Raw genomic sequence first — 13,664 nt, 5'->3', positions numbered from 1 at the left:
TTACTAGTGCTTTGTAGAACCTGAGGGAAGTCTTGTAAATCTGTTTATCAGAGTCATGATAATTCAGACGCCAACGCCGTTCCATACGGCGGCACTTCTGTTTCTACTTACGAAGGAGATCCGAGAACCAGGGAGCAGATGGCGCCGCCCGGTTGCCGGAAATATGCTTAATAGGAACCGCTACGCTAATGGCGTCAGATAACCAGCTGTTATAGTTATTAACTGCATTGTCCACATTGGCCGAACTTAAGGGGACAGAGCAAGCCAATTTGGTTCGAAGAGCAGTTTTATCCACTTTGCTCCAGGCTCTACAAGGGGCTGCCTGAGGCATGGCTTTATAGTCCTGTTGACCAACATTTATGGGAAGGGTGAAGCTAATGAGTGAATGATCGGACCAGGAAAGTGAAAACCCTTCACCAACTTTAAGTCCGTAACAAGAAGAGAAAATCCCGTCCAACGTGTTCCCCGCTTCATGAGTGGGAACACCGATCAATTGAACCAACCCTGTGGCACCCAAAGTGTCCAAGAGCACCGCAGTATCTTTATTTTCAGGATCGTCTATATAAAAGTTAAAATCACCCAGGATGGTGAATTCCTTATTAACTAACACTGATTCAAGTAGTTCATCAAGATTGTTCAAGAACACAGCTTTGGCTCCAGGTGGCCGATACACCTGAATGCCCTTAAACGAAAGGTTAGCACTAAGTTTGGCGGTGAAGTGTAATGCTTCACAGCCAGAAAGCTGAACCGGATGGACCGTAACAGTATAACAGTTTTTAAATATAATTGCTACTCCTCCTCTCCTCCCCAGAGGCCTATCCATCTTAACAAAACTATATCCAACTGGGGAGGCGGTAATGAAATCGGGGTCCGAAGCCATATCCGCCCATGTTTCTGTTATGAAAAGCATGTCCAGCCCCATATTTTCAATAACTTGGGCTATTTCATACCTATGTTTCCCCAGAGAACGGGCGTTAACGAGCCCTCCGTGCATTAAAATCTCAGCTCGTCGACTGCCCCCATAGCTCATGTTAGCGGTAGAGAAGGCAAAACCACAGCCCCCACATCTACCATGGGCATTGAGAGGACATACCTCACATCCCTCCGTTGGATGATTTAAGGCGAGAAGTTCGCTCCTAGAGTACAAAAGCCCATTTTCCTGGCAACTGGCAGCATCCTGTGCGCTCGGCGCGGGCCAGGCGCAGATGGGCGCAGGCGGGCTTGCCTTAGGCGCGCCTTCGACGCGCCCACTGCGCATCCGGTGCATGAATGGCTAAATACCTTCCTTCCGGCGGACCGCATCCTGCCGGAAGTAGGGATTGTGTGCAGAGTAGCGGAAACCGCCCTCCGCACTAACGGCACAGCAGCCGCGGCGGACCGGGGTCGGTTCCGGGTAAGAACACAGCAGAGGATGAATGTTATATGATGCCCCCAGGTAACAGTAACTATTCCTCAATTTCCCCGCTACACTTGTCAAAAATGCTGAGAGCCCCCGAGTCACACAATATTTAAAATAGCACAGGTTAAGATATATACAGACTCATTAAAAGAACACGAAGGGTAAATAATCAATAATTGCGACGCCAGCAAGGCTGCTCACATGGTTAAACATGCCAAATTCAGGTAGGCAATGGGGATGGGAGAATAATTTACTGTTTCGTTTTCTACACGTCGACTTGGACGAAACAAAGTTAGAGGGCGTTTCTTAATCTTGTTAGATTTGAGTTGGATGCGGTTGCCACCTCTGTTGCTGGAAAGTGATTGTCATTAATTACAGTGCAACGAGTGTAAATCCTGCCATTTTCATCGCCTGGAAATCTTTCAGGTGGCTAGTTATCGTTCCAGTCTATAATTACAAAAAATGCGCTAAGTTGCCGTTCTGAAACCCTGTTATTTTATGCACATGTAATTTTGCTCAACATGTAATTTTGTTCCATTAGCAACATAACATTTGTGAATGAACGGAGACAAAAGGGATTTTGCTGACTTCTATTTCCGTAGCTGTATGTTGCTGTACCAGAACAATGTTTTTTACGTATTCAATTTGTGACTTTAAATCCAGCTTTCTTAATGAACATTAAATGTCAGTTTTCACCCCGATTACAAGGATATTATTTCTCACACGATTGTTTTCAGAAATCGGGGCCTTCTTTATAGTATCTAGCAAGAAAAATCTTATACACTTTTTACAAGATTTGAAAGCATGATCCTCGTGTTATGAGGCTGTGGGTGAGGATTTGTGGGTAATTGTACTATGTGCCTGGCCCTAAATTCTTGCCTCTCTCTGTGCAGTTCAAGGGTGAGTCGAAATTTGTGTCCCTGTGCGCGCAGTGGCATTTAGAATTGCTTGCTCTGCTTCTGTCTTAGACGTGGTTGTAAAGCAGTATGTTTCATTGCTACTTCAAAGGTGGTAAAACACACTTGAATATGCAATGGCGGCTGGTGGAATTTGAAAGTGATGAGACATAAGATCAAGTACCATATTTTTATGCACAAGGGAAACAAGTAAGCTCACTGAGCTGAAGCTATTGCTATTCTATTCTTAATTTGGTGAAGCGCAAAACAGCTGCCCCAGCAATGAGGCGTCCCGGCGCTAAAGAAATCACAACCCTAACCTATAGGCGCAGAGGTGAGGGGAGTTAAGGGGAAGGGAATAAGTAGGTTTTAATAGCTTTTCGGAAGGTGGATAGGCTTTCTATAGAGCGAATGTTAAGAGGTAGATCGTTCCATAGCTTGGCTCCCAAAACCCTAAAGGAGCGGCCGCCCATGCGGCAGAGTTTAGTGCGAGGGACGCATAGGAGATGTTGGTTAGAGGATCGCAGATTGCGTGATGGGACATAGGGGGTGAGAAGCGATCGCAGCAGTGTAGGACTGTCAAGTTTGAGGATTTTAAAAGTCATGATGAGGGTTTTGAATCTAATTCTGGAGTCAACAGGTAGCCAATGTAGTTTGCGGATAGTAGCTCTGGCCGAACATCTACGAGGAAGGCCGACCAGGGCTCTTGCCGCGGAGTTTTGTACACGTTGGAGCCGTGCTATCTCTCCTTTGTTCGCGCCTAAGAGGAGAACATTGGCGTAGTCCAAACGCGAGAGGATAGTTGCTTGGATGATAAGCTGGCGGACTTTGGCATCAAAAAAACCTAGTATATGTCTGAGATTCCTCAGCAGACCGATGCACGTGCCAGCGACTTTTTTGGTGTGGGTCTGATAGTTAAGTGAGGCATCCATCCATACTCCTAGATTTTTAACTAGGGATTTGGGAGGTGGTATGGTGCCTAGGGAAGACGGCCACCAGTGCTCATTCCAATGGCTGGTGTTTTTACCAAGGAGTAGCACTTCTGTTTTTCCAGCATTAAGCTGTAAACAGTTGTCCGTCAACCATTGGGCTACTGCGGAAAGAGCATTTTTAAATCTAGAAGCCGAGATGGACGGGCCTTCCGTCAGAGTGATGGCCAGCTGTGTGTCGTCGGCGTACGACACCAGTGTCAGACCCCACTCTTTGGCCACTGCTGCAAGAGGTTGCACATACAGATTAAAAAGAGATGGGCTCAACGCAGAGCCCTGCAGAACTCCCTGTGCAATAGGATGAGATTTAGATAGAAAAGGGGGTGCTGAGACCCGGAAGGATCTGTCTTTAAGGAAAGAATGGAACCACCTAAGAGCCAGGCCGGTTACTCCGAATGTCTCCAGACGATCAAGAAGGATGTCATGGGAAACCGTGTCAAAGGCCGCGCTGAGATCAAGAAGAATCAGCGAAGCACTTTGACCGGCATCAAGGACCGTTCGGAGGTACTCGGTAGTGGCCAGGAGAGCAGACTCCGTACTATGGCCCGGTCTGAACCAGAGGGGCACGGTGGTCTCTACACAATACCGCCTGAAACAGTTTAAATATCCTCACCAAGCATACTATACACGGACCAGACTCTGGCAGATGGGAGTAATCCAGTCCCCTGCATGTCTGCTGTGTGAACGAGAGGACGGGACATTCTTGCATACAGTCTGGAGTTGCATGGTGTTGCAACCCTTTTGGCGTAGAATTATGTCCTGCCTAAATGAGGTACTTGCATGGGAACTCCCGCTTGACCCACAACTCTTACTTTTACACAGCACAGACTACATTGGGGGAAATAAATATAAGCAACATTTACTGTTTTCAGCTCTCACTATTGCCAAGCGAGATATCGCACAACTGTGGAAAGGGACATCTCCCCCGACACTAGGCAAATGGAAGACCAAACTGGATAGATGTATGGGGGTGGAAATAGCGGTATTTCTAGCTTGTGGCTGCTCCATTAAACATAGGAAAATTTTGACCCGATGGGCGACATATCATGGAATAGAGCTTCCCCCGCCACCCACAGACCCCTTATAAGTGACCCCATATTCCCAATGCTCATTGACCGGACTATCCCACACTGTATGATAATGGATAACTTTGTTAATATATCATATACTCATGTCCTGAGATCTAGTACTGTCTGCAGTTTGTTTAAGTTGTACCACCTGCATGTTTGGCAGGTGTTGGAAAATGATCAAAATGTCGGAACTTCAGCGATGACAACACCGTTTTTTTCTCCTACAGGTCATTGTAGGGCTGTTGCCCAACTTTCAAATGAATAACCAAATAAAATTTGTTGTAAAAATAAAAATACTATATTGTTGCAGTTGCGCCATCTGTATTAAGAATCTAGGCTAAATATGGGTCACACATGACAAGAAGTTTGCGTTTTAGTTTACTAAAGGCAGGCCAGGTTTTGGCATTCATGTTTCTAACTTCTTGTTTAGCAACTGTCACAGTATCACTTTTCTTGTAAAAGTTCTCTATGCACTGATATGATCTGAGGTACTAAACACTTCTATATGTTAAAGAAACACACTTTTTTTAATATTGAAGACTTCGAGTGAAAGGAAGAGCTATCTTTCCTTCACCTTCAGTGCACATCCAGTGATCACGTATTTCAAGGTCCTCTCACGTGCTAAAAACTTCATCAGCACATATGAGAGAACTTGACGAACAAGTTACTTACCATCGCCAAAGCTTTTCAGGTATGGACTCTATCTAACTGAAATTTCTCACTTGTTAAATATCGTCCAGGTGTCAGACTGGATCAGGGAACCTTTCAGTAGTACCTCTACGGGACGGTAGGTGGTGCTGTGAGGCTCCGCATGGATGCTGTGAGGCTCTGGAAATGGTGTTGACCCTTTATAGGCACCATTACCACACATTGACATCAATTGCTTTCAAGATTGTCCATGCCCCCTGTACCAGAGCCCCAGTAGCACATTGGTTGTGACCATTGTGTAGATTTCTAGACTTGGGATCTTATTATTGGATACAGGCCAGTCACAGAACAGGGAGGATGGTAGGGTCAGTAAGGAACCTGTGGCTAGATAGGTATTTACCTTTAAGAGCGGTACCTAAGGTAAGTTACTTGTTCCCTCTGATAGAGACTTCTCTAACCTGGACTTCTCTTTGCAGAAGCCCTCCAACGTTTTGCACCCCCCCCAAATGAACTAATACTAATAGATACTGGTTTTCAACTGACAGTGTCCTGAAGCCTGCTAATGAGGATCCAGTGCCAGTGTTCTTTCCCCTAAAATGGCATGTTCAATTGTAACCCAATTGGCAATGACTTTAGCACCCCTGTAAGTCCCTGGTAAATGGTACCCCTGGTACCCAGGGCATGGGGACTAAAGAGGGTTCCTAAGTGCTGAAGCATGTATTATGCCACCCCAAGGGACTGCAAGCAAACTGCAGACTGATTACTTTTGCAAGATATATGAAATGGAAACCATTGTGAAAGCCTAACAATGCCCACACCCTGTGAGCAATGCCAAAGGCAGAGACAATGCCTGCTCCGGAGGAAGGTGTCCACACCTCCTCCAGCAGTATGACTCTGCTGCTTTTGTTCGGGGTCCCTGAATTTCCTGCAGACCAGGGAAACACCACTCCCTGTCCTGGGCACTTCAGCAGGTGGAAAATTAGCTAGTCAGCAGGCGTGTTACACTTACATGCTAGGCAGACCCCTAAGGTGGGCCACCTGAAGTAAACAGTCAAAGAAGGGTTTCACCATTCTGGTTTTGCTGAAACTAGGAACTCTGGGTCAGGATTATTCTCATTCCTCACAGGGAGTGGTCATATAGGGGTTTAGTCACCCCAGGGGCAAGTGGCCCATTGGCTAATGCCCTACACTCCCTACACCATCACAAATTAAGTCCCCCTTTGCGCTCTGCTGGACTTGTACTCACTTGCAGTCTGTTTGTTATGGATACCCTTCCATTAACTTTAAAATTTAGTGCTCGAGGCTACTAATGCGACCAGCACCTCTGCATCCGGACACACTAGGGCAGGTAAAACCGAACTGCTGGTGGTTCTTTGGACCTTGGTCCCTAAGCATCTTAAGTCCTGTAAGGCACCTTCAACAATCGCTTGAAAGTATATGTATGCAGCATATGTTTCTCCTACACGATAACATTACATTATTTGAGCATTTTTCTTTTTTACTGTAATATCTATTTCTCCGAACATACTTACCTAATTCCAATGATCTTGGTGTGTAAAATTATATAAAAACTGGTATTTTTTTCTAAATTGGTCTCAAATGTCTTCTGGAGTGTGGGTCTCAATTGTTGACTCTGTGTGTGCAAAAAATCCTTAACACTTCCCTCTGATACGCCTAAACTGCTCGATCACACTACTACAAATAGAGCACTTGGGATTATTACATTAAGCCCTGTAAGCCAATAAGGGTTCTCCCGAATTTTTGCATGGTGTATCCCTACATTGGCCCACTACATAAAAACGACACACAATTCCACACAGGAAAAAGGGTCCAAGGGACTGTTTACCGACCAGCTACAGATTTAACCCCCAAATAAATTTAAATACACAAACAGCAAAATCTGGTGGTCTTAGCTAGAATAAAAGGTATAAAGACTGATTTAATGGCCCACAACCTAAGTATACCGCCAATCAACCATTAATTCTTATAGTCAGTTTGATATATGAGAAAGTGACTGTTATGAACAGAGTTGGATTTCCATCAACTGCCCTTCGTGGCCAGTGTCATCATCTGGATCTCCTTCTTTCCTACCACAGCACCTCTTAGTGAAAGAGTGAAAATATGTGGATCGGATTTCGTACTAGTCACTGACAACTCTTCAACAATGAAAAACGTGAGACCCAGTGACCAACTTGGTAGAAAGTATATAAAGTGTAAGCCCCAGATCTACACTAGGACAGATTGTGGAAAGTGTTAGTGCAGCGAGTGTGAAAGTTTAAAAAGGATAAGGAAGAGACAAACTCTTTTATTTTGATATCACTTCTAAACCTGTTAAAATAGTGCAGGAGCGGCTTGTACCACATACGCCGCTGATCTACTTAGATCCAGATGATGACACTGGCCACGAAGGGCAGTTGATGGAAATCCAACTCTGTTCATAACAGTCACTTTCTTATATATCAAACTGACTATGAGAATTGATGGTTGATTGGTGTCATACTTAGGTTGTGGCCCACTAAATCAGTGTTTGTACCTTTTATTCTAGCCAAGACCACCAGATTTTGCTATTTGTGTACCACTACATAAAGGGCCAGCTTCCTACACAATCCAGTGGGAGATGGTTCTTTTCTGCACAGCCTTTCATTTTTTTGCTCCATAGAACCCTAAAAGGAGCTGATCGTTCACTCAGTGTTCTTTGGTATGATCAATATAAAAGCTTAGAGCTCTCTTAGGTCCAAACGGGGGTGATCCAGAGCACGGAATGAGAGCAAGGTGATGTTTGAAATGACATGGAACTGAATCAACACTTTGGTTAGGAAGATGCCCTTTCCTGCAAAATCAGCTTGTCTGGGAAGAAGGTGGTGTACAGCAGCGTGACACCGAGTCTGAAGCTCACTCACATGCTCTGCTGATGTTATGGCAATGAGGAACACTGTCTTGAGGGTGAAAAGCCACCCACAAGGAGCATCTTTGAAGTGGCTCGAAGGGAGTGCACATCAGTAATGTAAGGACCAAGTTCAGGTCCGACTTTGGCATGACAAAAGGAGAGGAAAGAAACAATTATTGTAAACCTTCCAAAAAGTGCATAACAGCTGGTGACTTAATGAGGGCTGATCCACCAACTGCAAAAAAGCAGCAAGAGCTAAAAGGTACCCTTTATCTGTGCCCAGAGCAAAACTTTGTCAGGCTAGTGACAAACCAAATGACAAAACTTCTGATAACCTTGCCTGGAGGGGGTCTCTCTCAACTGAGTGTCACACTAAACCACAGAGTTATCCAAATGACAGGCGTATACAGTTTTTGTTGAGGGACACCTTGCATTCAAGATGACATCAACTATCTCCAAAGGAAGGTCGAAATTATTCAGCTGTAGGTGCACAATCTCGAAACATAAAGGTGTAGATAGCAAAGGCCTGGGTGCAGAACCTTACCCTGCTGCTGCGACAGTACCTCCTTCTGGAAGGGCAGCCTGATAGAAGACATATTTCAAGCCCAGGATTTCGGATTACTATACTCTCCATGCCCAATTTGAGGCTAAAAAGATGACTTTGGCCCGGTCATTCCTGAGCTCCTTCAAACATAGGAAAGACTGGTATTGACAGAAAAGAATACAGGAGTACTGAGTTCCACTCAAGGCTTGTCGTGTCTCAGTGCAAGAGATGATTTGGAAACTTCAACTCACAAAGTTCTGACGTGCGCATTCTTGGTGGTGGTGAACAGATCTAGCCAAGGTTCTCTCTGTTCCAGGAAGAGACCTTGCACCACATCCAAGTGTAACTGTCATTAATGATCCTACAGTCGCTGATGGCTGAGCCAGTCCCGACAACGAGACACATGAAATATTGCATCCCGGCAGCTGCGAATGATTATTGCATGACATGTTTGTATGAAATGTAAAATCCAATAAAAAGGTTTACAAACAAAACCAGTAAATCAGTGAAAACACTGCAGAAAGACTCCACACAGGTTCATAAAAATTGATTTTGATTTTATAAATAATCCAAGAACAAAATGGCAAAAATCCAATATGTATAAATTTAGAGATAATTTTTTAAAGATTAAATGCAGTTCTAGCAATCAGAAGCAATTAGCACTTTGGGGGGTATCTTGTGGCACTGGACCGGAATCAAGTCAAAATTTAAGACCACTCGCGGTGGAGTGCAGGCCAGCTACAGGGCCCACGCAGGGTCCGCTGAGCAATAGTACCTATGTCCTTGTCGCAGATGGGGGATGCACCGATTGATGCGTCGATGTCACTCCCGCGATTAATATGTGTTAATCTTCTCCACGTGTTGATGACAATGGGTTGATTTGCAAGGATTAAGCACCGGGTCCGCGTTGCATTGATTCTTAGCTGATGCACTGGGTATCTCCATGCTTGTCAAGGGGATGCGTTGATTGTCCTTAAGATGTGGCAGCAATACAGTGATTTCTGTGCTTCGTCGGTAGCCACGCTTGTCAAAGGAATGCATTGATTATCCTTCTGTGGTGGTAGTGAGGCTGCGGTTGACAAGGCGGTTCTGGTGATGCTACACAGGCCCGAACTGTGATGAGCTGATTCTGCTCACGCAGCGATGAGTTGATTCTGCTTGTCACAGCAGAGGATGAGTCAATTTTGCTGGAGGAAGCACCTGGAGCTACTTCCAATGACCCAGGCACAGGAGGAGGGTTAAAGACTTTGATGTCCCTGAGTCTTTAAAGAACAGGAGGCTAGTCAGCTAACCTTTGTAGACACTCTGGGGCAGTTAGATGGAGAAAGCAGAGAGCACAGCAAAGCAGCAGTCTTCCAGAGCAGTAGGACAGCAATCAGCAGTCGTCAGCACAGCAGTCCTTCTTCTTGTCAAAGTGGTTTCAAGTCAAAAATGAGAGAGTCCAGGGTCCAGTACTTATATCCAGTTGCACGCAGGTCCCTTCATCCTGCCCTGGCTCCAGACTCACTACAGGGTTTATGCGGATATTTGTGAGTGGTCAGAGCACAGCGTATTCAGCTGAAAGTGTGGGGCTTTGCCGAGCCTCTACCATTCTTCCTTCCAGGTAGATGAATGAAGTCACACCCAGACCTTCTTTTGTGTGGGACTGTGGAGGGGAAATACACAAGGTGATCTGCCACCCACCCCAGCCAGTGATCAGTGACCGGCAGCAAACACAAAAGAGCTAAGAACAGGAAAATGTCCAGCTTTACAAAAGTAAAATTTTCAGAGAGGTATCTAAAATTCCACTTACACCATTTAAAGAGCATTTGGCATTACCTTTGCAGAGGTACTGAATATGACATCCAGGCCTTGTCTCAATTAGGAATTGCAACTTATTGAGTGTAACAAGGAATACCCAATGTTATCCTCTATGTACTGAATAAGAGTTTGAGAGTTTTTCACCACCAGGACATGCAAAACCTGAAGGTACATGTCCTTTTTACTTACAGAGCACCCTGCCTTATGGGCTAATTAGTGCATCCCTTAGGGGTGACGTACATATAATAAAAGGGAGTTGAAGGCTTGGCAAAGGGTTTCAAATGTCAAGTCAAAGTGGCTCCGCAGTGGCAGGCCTGAGGGATGTTTAAGGGGGTACTTGTGTTATAGGCCCACTAGTAACATTTAATTTATAGGCCCTGGGCACAAGTAGTGCACTGCACTAGGGACTTATAAGTAAATTATGCTTGACAATTGTGGATGCATCAAACAAACCATGTTTCAGGTGAGAAGCACATGCACTTTATCACTGGTTAGCAGTGATAAAGTGCTCAGAAGTGATAAAGTGCTCAGAGTCCTAAGGCCAACAAAGAGAATCAGCAAAAAGAAGAGGTACGCTGACAGCAAGTCTGGGGAAGACCACCCTAAGGATGCCAGGTCTAACAGTGGGGATCAGGAGAAACAGATAGGACTTGGCCTAACTCACTCATAGCCGAGAAATAGCCCGTAATTATGGTAGTAGGTGGGCAATATCGTAGTAGTCTGCCTTAAGGGTTTTAACATAGAACAATACGTCATCTGCATACAGGGAGATGGCATGTTTCCTATCCACTAAGGCGATTCCCCAGTCTCTCCCCAAGAGATGAACATGTGCAGTGAGGGTCTTTATCATAAGTGTGTTGAGCACCGGGTAAAGAGGGCAACCCTGCCGAGTGCCTCTAACCACCCGCATAGGTTGCAAATACAGGCTCCCTGAGCGGACTCTTACCGTCGGATCATTGTATAACCAATGGATTAATTTAAAGGTGCAGACTAGAAAGCTGAATTAACTCAGTACTCCGAACAGAAAGTCCCAGCTGAGGGAATCAAATGCTTTTTCTAGGTCTAAGACCAGGGCTGCGGATCAAGGCCATTGGGTCAGCACTGCCTCCATGATGCCTCCATGATGCAATACATTTGCCTGATATTTAGTGCAATGCGCCTACCAGTAATGAAGCCATTCCTTTCTGTGTGGATTCAGCTAGGAAGAACTTGTTGGGTCATAGGGGCTAGAATGTTACACAGGATTTCATAATCCACATTCAGAATAGGTATTGGGTGGTAAGAAGCTGCGTTAGTGGGGTCCTCTTCAGATATCAATAGGAAGACCAGTAAAACTTCCTGAAGTGCATCACAGAGACGTACCAACTCCAGCACGAAGTCAAACAGTTTAGCTAATCGTGCGCAGGAAGGCCACACAGGTTTTGGAAAACTATTGGGAGCCAATTGGTCCCCTGTGTTTTCTGTGAGGCAAGGTGTGCAAAACCTGTGCATACATCTACAGCCATGATATATCTTACAGTTTCATAATGATGATGAATATCAGTCAAGTATCATTTTTAACAACCACATAAACTTCCATTACAACTCTCATGTCTCTTACCTTTGATTCCTCCAAGCTCAAGACCTTCTTGAATGTCTTTCTCTCCAGACATGTTGAGGATGGTTAAATTATTTTTCTCCCAAGGCATGAGGTACAGTTGAGGTGGAGAGCTATCACCGTTTACCATAATTTAGTGCATGTGCTTGGCAATTTCCTTATGACACTAACATTTCAAGGTTAAATACCTAAATACCTGCTTTTAATGTTCTTAACATCAAGTCGATATGTCGATAAAGTATTGATGTTGTCCGTCATCTCCTTCCACGGGCATGTTCCTATTTGTTTTTGGCTCCAGATATGTAAACCTCCTCTTCCTTTCCTTGCAGGGGGTCAACAATGGAAGAGTGTGTCACACGTTTCTGGTGGAGTTGACTGATTGAACTCAAAGGATGGCAATGGATTCTGTTTGTCATGTTTCAAGGTGCTTTGTTCACACAAAGTGAATGTCTGCACACGCCCGCACAGGTTGTAGTTGTTGGTGTACCTTAAGGGTGACCTTCAGTGAGTTGCCCTGACTAGTTCAGCTCTCTAGGAATTAATTTTCCCATTCATAAAATGTCACATGCCTGAAAATTGGCAATTTCTGATGTTTTGCGCATGTACTATTTATGGGTGTGGTGGATGGTAGAAGAGTATTTAACACGCAGTAAATACTGAGTCCCCAGTACATGGTAAACACTCATAATCGCCGTTATTTAGCACGTGTAATTTTTCCAAACCCCATGGAATTGCCATTGATCCAATGTGCAAGTTTAGTGCAAATAGCAAATGTGCTTCATTATTGACCTGGCAGCTAGCTAAATAACAGAGATTATGTACTGTTTTGGACAGTGGATGTGCAAATAGCAAAGAATCTTTACTATTTATCCATCCTGTGGCTAAATAACATACATTATGTACTGTTTGGCCGGTGACCGTTCAAATTTCATAAACACTCCACTATGTACACAAATAATGGCTTTAGAGCAAACATCAGGTGGTCATGCTAATTGCCAAAAAACATCACCCTTTACCCAGCTGCCGGCTAAATAACAGACATTATGTACAATTTGTGCAGTGGATATGCAAAAATAAACTTTATTAGTTACCCAGTCACTGGCTAAATAGTGCAAATGATGTCCTGTTTGGTCGGTGGCCCTGCAAATAACAAAGAAACTTCACCATTTACCCAGCTGCTGACTAAATAGTAGATATTATTTAAAATTTAACCAGTAGCCAAGCAAATAGCAAATCAGTTGTAGTTTTCTGGTTAAGGTAATATACTGTTGGAGGTTCATTTAAAACCTAAAGGAGATAACAAAATCAATACGCGACTTCTATAATCAAACACTGTGTAGGGCTGGTCTAACTGCTTGTCGAAAAACAAAAGAAATGCAATGTTTGGAGACTCAAATGAAATTCTGCAACCTCACCAAGCCAAGACAACTTCAGTTGATGCTAGCCCCATCAGGCTAGGTTCTGTCCTCCTTCAGCAACAAAAGTAATAAACAATGTGCTCATGTAGCTCATGCCTATTATCATGTTTTGAACAGAACAGTGATATTCATACATTGAAAAAGGGACCATAGCAATCCTGTAGGGTTAGAGCCACTTTTACATATACCTGAATGATAGTCACTTTTGTGTATGTCCAGATCATAAACATTCTGATGGATACTTCTAACTGCAAATGTGGATTATTCCCCCGACACTAGACTGAACCCCGAAGATTTCACAGCAGTGCTCCTGTGCGTGGCTGGGTGGTACCATGCAGCTCCACAATGGCCACATTCCACCCCAGTAGTGACGGAGCAGAGCCGCATATAGGCGCCACACCTGCTGAATGACATTA

The 13,664-nt window shown here is 44.5% G+C and overlaps 1 protein-coding gene across 1 annotated transcript in view; it reads left to right on the top strand.

The window, feature by feature from the left end:
- Positions 1-1,346: 1,346 nt before the first annotated feature.
- LOC144762818 (vomeronasal type-2 receptor 26-like) overlaps positions 1,347-13,664 on the top strand; it is a 662,664-nt gene continuing 650,346 nt past the window's right edge. The window contains exon 1 of the mRNA XM_078648099.1: positions 1,347-1,393. The gene's annotated coding sequence lies outside the window, so the exon portion shown is untranslated. The remainder of the gene's footprint in view (positions 1,394-13,664) is intronic.

The sequence above is a fragment of the Lissotriton helveticus genome, chromosome 6, assembly GCF_964261635.1.
Source record: "Lissotriton helveticus chromosome 6, aLisHel1.1, whole genome shotgun sequence".
In the NCBI taxonomy this organism is placed as follows: Eukaryota; Metazoa; Chordata; class Amphibia; order Caudata; family Salamandridae; genus Lissotriton; species Lissotriton helveticus.
Note: the sequence above shows the minus strand (reverse complement) of the source record. Positions and strands in the feature narration are given on the sequence as shown.